Source organism: Amphibalanus amphitrite, unplaced genomic scaffold (genome assembly GCF_019059575.1).
Source record: "Amphibalanus amphitrite isolate SeventyFive unplaced genomic scaffold, NRLGWU_Aamphi_draft 000146F_arrow, whole genome shotgun sequence".
Taxonomy (NCBI): Eukaryota; Metazoa; Arthropoda; class Thecostraca; order Balanomorpha; family Balanidae; genus Amphibalanus; species Amphibalanus amphitrite.
The window spans coordinates 947,470-953,469 of NW_024881641.1; the positions used below are offsets into that span (position 1 = coordinate 947,470).

At 49.2% G+C, this 6,000-nt stretch overlaps 1 protein-coding gene across 1 annotated transcript in view; it reads right to left on the reverse strand.

Moving 5' to 3' along the window:
- The window catches only part of LOC122382761 (sodium- and chloride-dependent GABA transporter ine-like), a 36,449-nt gene extending 30,887 nt beyond the window's left edge, over nucleotides 1-5,562 (reverse strand). The window contains exon 1 of the mRNA XM_043368531.1: nucleotides 5,141-5,562. The gene's annotated coding sequence lies outside the window, so the exon portion shown is untranslated. The remainder of the gene's footprint in view (nucleotides 1-5,140) is intronic.
- Nucleotides 5,563-6,000: the final 438 nt, after the last annotated feature.

A 6,000-nucleotide genomic window follows, 5' to 3' on the forward strand; every position in this document is an offset into this window, starting at 1 on the left:
CAATCAAAGTCCGGGTACCGCAGTCGATCAGGAGTGAGTGCTGACTCAAGAAGTCCTGACCCAGCAGTGGTGTAGTGACGTCAGCCACCACGAAGGTCCATGTGAAGGTGCGGCGCAGTTGAGGGATTGTGACATCACATGTGACTTCTCCCACAACATGAAGAGACTCACCGTTTGCGGTTGATATTCGCACTGCTGAGGGCTGCAGGATAGAGCCAACCGGGACGGTTTTGGGTAGGAGGGAAACACCTGCTCCGGTGTCAATGACAAAATCAACTGATTTTTGGCCAAGTGTTGCTGCTACTTGCATGAGTGGCAGTCCATGAGCAGCATGAACTGGGATCTGCCCCTCTAGTTTCCCGACTGGGACGGCCTCGGTGAGGAGGAGCGAGAACGGGGTTGCATCTTGGTGTGTGCTTTATCAGGCCACTGACACCACGGCTTGCATGTGCGCGCTTCCACGCCAAAGTAAATGTGCGCTCGGCAGACCTTGGGGCGCTGTCCTTCACGGAACGGCTGAAGTCCTGCTGACACACCCTCTCGATGGTCCCGATCCGGATAGGGACTGCGCTGTCGCGAGCTGTATCGCTGTACGGTACTGTGCTGTCTTGATGGGCGCGTGTGTCCGTCTGAATAGTATGCGCCGCGGTCCGACTCATAGCGCTCAGATGGTGACGGTGACCGTGCTCGTGACTGCCGGCTACTGTGAGGTTGTGCCACCATGCACGAAGACTGCATCAGCGGCACCAGCTCATCAGCTAGTTGACCTAGCTGTGTCAGAGTTAGGTCACGCTGGGCTGCCAGCACGGCACCAACGGAGGGCGGCAGGCTCTTTATCATCTTGTGGCGCACGAGGTCTTCACCAACCCCGACTTTGCACGCCGTGTCTCGGAGCTCATGCAGGAATGCTGATGGACGTCCGGTCATCTGTGTCTTGCTTATAAGACGCTCGAATAGCTCCGGCTTCGATTGAGCATACAGACCGATCACGGCTTGTTTCAGGTCATCGAATGACGTTTTGGAGAGTACGTCTGGGTCGAGGCGGCTGACCGTATCAGGAGGAAGGGCCGCCAGAACATGGTAGAACTTGGACTGAGTGCTTGTGATGCGAGCCAGGTGAAATTGTGCATTCATTATGGCGAACCAACCTTCAACGGCTGTGTCCATGAACGCCGGCGGCTTTACGTTAGAAAGCATCACGGAACCTGCAACCTGTTCCGGTTCTCCTTCCATTGTTGCTGTTGTGGAATATCTATTCACTATGAACTAGGAATAGTATTAGGCAATGTAGCAATGTAAAAATCACGTCGGGGTCACCAGTTTATGGGTTAATGGTATGAGTTAAAATAATACTTTTAGTTTTAAGTTTTATTTGCAGTTAGAAACACGACTTTTGTATTTGAAGTGATTATGAATATCTAATCTTTTTTACATTTTTCGCTGAACCAAAATTACACATACAGCACAAACTCAAGTATTGTGTGTACCTCCGCTCAGGGATGTGGGTCACCACAGACCCATAGCCAACGCAAGTTGTTGAGTATTGGTCATTTGGGTCATGACATGACCTGAAAAACAAGGTCATATCTCCGAAACCAAAAACCACAGTAGCTTTTCAGTGGACGCTCGCTGAGAAAGGATAGAGAAGCAGCTATACGAAAAATCAGGCTTTTAGCGTTTGCAGAGCAGAAAAGCTACCTGGGTGTGGCACCCCCCCCCCCCCCCCCACCTCATGTGCGGGCGAGGGCTAGAGGTAATCAACAGCCAATTTTCCTGAGTTGGACTTTTTTCGAAAAAATTAGGGGAGAGTGGGGCACATTCGTGCAAAAAAATGGATAAATCCACAGATAAAGTCATAAATCGCAAAAACGAAAAAATATGCACGAAAGTGCTCCTACATAGGTAGTGCGTACACGAACCTGCCCCACAACCCAATTTAAAATATATTTCAAAATTTCTTGTTGAAAAATGACACTCTTTAAACAAACAAGTTTGCAGCAGTTCCGTGAATAGAATGAGCTTCTTCGCCGCCAATTTTGAAAAGCTGAACCACATTTCCGAGTCAGGATGACGAAAATGGATGTTATGAAAAATATTTGGAAAGCGCACGAATAATACAACTTTGCGTTTTTATCAATCATGTTCGTGATAGCAGGTACAGTTTTTTTTAACAGTGAACGAGGGGCGGCAATGATTGACATATTTTCATAATTTACCTACCTTGAGCTCGGGCAGTCACTCGCGTTCCCATGATAAATTGCTGAAAACGAATGTGCCCCATGCACGAAAGTGCCCCGCTCTCCCCTACCCGATACAAATTGTGAGCTGAGGATAAAAGCTACAATTTGCCGGGATAAAACATTAAATTATTATTTTGTAGTTCACCCTTTTAAGATGCCATATCCCAAGCTGCAGGTACACGATTTGGCCTCTCTGGGCCGTCAAAATCGACGTTTTAAGAAAAACGTCTTCCTACAATATGTCTGATAAGAAAATACTTATAGGCATAACATGAATTATTTATATTGTCAATAGGCGAAAGAATGATCTATGCTTCAGTTTTGGCGACTTGATGATTCGACCGATCACGATGGTCATGACAAGACCAGGCCAGGCACTTTTGCGTGAACCTCAGATAATGATGGTACAGTGAGATACTCGTAATGTTATTTAGGCCTGGGTGGAACTTTTTTTTCCAGGGATATTGGTGGGAAAAAGTCTGCAAGCCTGCAATGCTAGATTGTCAAGTTGGATGAAATATCAAATAGGTACCTAGGTACTACAATGAATCAATTTCCATCAAAAAAGATATTTTGCATTACGAAGTCATTCCAAAGCTCCTCAATACGGAATTGCAAAGCAACAAAGTTCTACAAATCGGCTAAAGTTGGTGGGGAGAAATACTTATTGGTGGGGCAAAATGGCCAGTTGGTGTGGCGGCGGACCCACCAACTGATATATTATATAGGAATATCGGAAGCAGGAAGCTCCGCCCCTGTATTTAGGTACAGTGTCTTTCATGAGTGTCCTGCTTTTGAAAGAGCTATTTCTCAGGACTATGTTCCTCATTTAATATGTACCATCACATGAAACAGAAACACATTAGCGTTTTTGCACACATAGCATTTTATGCTCCTCAGGAATTTTCCATTGTATCGCCTTATCTTTAAGTGACCATCCCACCTTAACATTAGTTTTGAGTTGAGATAGCCAAATTGGTGGCCATGGCCTGCAAATACCGGTTTGGGCACTCACAGCATCGAAAAATGCTTTAATTTTGGATATATGGAATTTCAAACTTAAAGTTTTCGGATTCTAAGGGGCTAATGCATTGGGATGCCCCCCCCCCAGAATTTGTGACGTCAGCGGTGATCTAACGATTTTAAAACCTTATACTAACATCTTTGTGAAGCAGTGGTGGTATATGCTATTTGCGCGCAACATTTGCCGCAAACGTTGCTCTTCCAAAATGAAGTCGCTAGAAACAGCGGAGATCCCAAAAAGGTAATCAAAAGTAAAAGTCTAATATCTTGAAAACCGGTAAATATTTTTCGGTGAAACTTGGTAGATATTCGTTTTTGCTCTTTCTGAACCGAGCAACATCACTTTCATGCCAATTCATTAACTTCTTTGAAGATGGGAGGGTCCCTTTAATTAACCCTCGCCCGTATTGGTGTTTTTCCAGCCGCGAACGTATAAGGGGGTCCGTTGGACCCCCCCTTGCCGTTTCGCCCCTGATCGAGCTAGAGCTTCGCGGAAAAAACGAGCGTGTTGCCCGTGACGAGAGGAAGCCGATGATACCCAATTTTAAGGTCCTAGGTCATTGGTTGACCTTGCTTGTTGGTTGGTTGGTTGGTTGACCTCCTTGTTGACCATTGGTTGTCATTGGTCAATGACCCCAAAGGCGGGAAAATCGGGACCTGTTAGAACGTCGTAAAGTGTGGCAGCTATGGGGTTTTTCGGGGTGCTGATCACGAATATCATGTTAGTTTTGATCACAGATGATGTCTTCATGTATTTAGGCCAGGTCGGGTCAGGTCAGGTCAGGTCAACCAGTAAGGGTATTCGTAGTAGGTGGCAACCGCCTCTGACAGCTTCGTAACATGTTACGAAGGCACCAAAACTACTTCGTAAATGGTCATATGGTTGCTAAATTCGAATTCAGCTCCAAAAACTGGCCTAGAAACATGTAAAACTCGAAAAAGTGAACCGAGGTCATCAAAGGTCAATGACCTGACCTGACCTTTAGGTGACCTTGACACCCACCCTAATGCATGGGGGCAACATCATATCACATGTTTGAACGCTTGAAACCACGAAAAGACTGCAAACGCGCGGCTAATGCGAGCCGACATACGCCGAATCGCGATTCCAGCAAAACGTGGTCTCGAAAAGTAGGTCACAGGTCAAAGGTCATTTGGGTCAGGGTCATTAAATTTTCAGAGTAGGTGTGAAATTGATAAACGCGAGGGTACTGAAAGTTTCGTTGCGATCGGCCGCTTTTTACGCGAGTTATTCGCGAAAAACCATGGGGGGGGTCCGTTCGACCCCCCCCCCCCTATACGGGCGAGGGTTAAGGCGCACGTTTCGGCCCGCTGACGAAGGTGTCGCAAATGCTGCGCCTCACAACGTCGGGGTCCAGGCTTCCAGCAAACCTCTCCAATTTGGTTCGCAGTGGATGGCTGCATGAGGGTTTTGTCATCGTAAATATAGTCGCACTTGTCATTTATGCCGTAGTAGTGCCTAATCAGATACTTACTTAGGCAGACACTACAATGTGCTTTAGTGGCATCTATTAGTAGGTGCGACAACATTCAAACACTTCCAGGTTCGATTCCTTGAAATAAGGCGATCTTCCGGCGCTCAGCCTCCGGTTGAGCTAATATGCATACAGCATTGCACCGTGCGCCGTACCTACTGCCTCTGGCAAATGCACGATTAACGAACGCCGCCGTGCACGGGTGCATACGTTTCCGCTTTCCACGCACACAAAGAAACACGCAAGCATATTACATCCTCACATGGAGATGTGCCTCGTCATAAGCACGCATGCATGCACAAGCACACATCGCCACTCACAAACAAATCACAGGTACGCGTCCTCGGCATTGAAGGTGAGGCACGAATCGCCGCCGTTTACCTGTAGCTGGTCCACGCTGTGTTCGCCGCTCAGCCGTCCCTCACCACACCGTCACGAGCCTTGCAGTCGCGTGCCTGCACCCGGACAACACTGCCGCTCCAGCGACACTGGGGGCTGGGGAGCGCACGCCGCACACCCGGTGCCGTCGTCGCGCGGGAGGCGTCGCCGGGCCGCGGACCGCCACCCCACACGGGGACGGCTCGCGTTACGTGCTCGCGGCGGAACTGAGCGAGCAGCCGGCCGGCCGGCCGGGCCGTGCTGACGCCGCCGCTGCACCGTCGGCCGGTGCTGAGTGGCGCGCCGGTCCGAACGGGAGGGGTAGGGGCACTACCAGTACACCCAGACAACAATGCAGTGGAACACCGGTGCGGTGCACTGCAATCACGTCCCAATGCATCCCAACTGCCGGCCTGTCGACCTGCCTGTCCCCGGCACATCAGTCATAATGATGTCATTTTGACTGGGCCGTGACCTGGCAACCAACTCAAACGTCAACTGTGCTACTGCTGCCCGTCAATGACGCGCACAGGGCAATAATTGCACCGTACCTCCCCCGGTCCTCGCACCGTGGACCACGATATACACGACGGTGCGGCGGAATGATGGTGGGGGGGGGGGGGGGGGCGACATACGACGCTGAGACTTATCAAGTTGAAGGAGAAGCACCACGTCATTGAAAGGAGCTGTAGGCTGCCTTTTCACGTTTTTGTTTATCCTCGCCGGATCTATTGGTTGTCTAGGCATATGCCCTCGCCGAGATGGGGGGGGGGGGGAGTTGGAGCCATATTTCCTTTTTGTCCCTTTAAGTTAGAGCCTCGCGAAAGAAAAACGAACAAGAGCAAGTCTCCAGGTATTAAGTG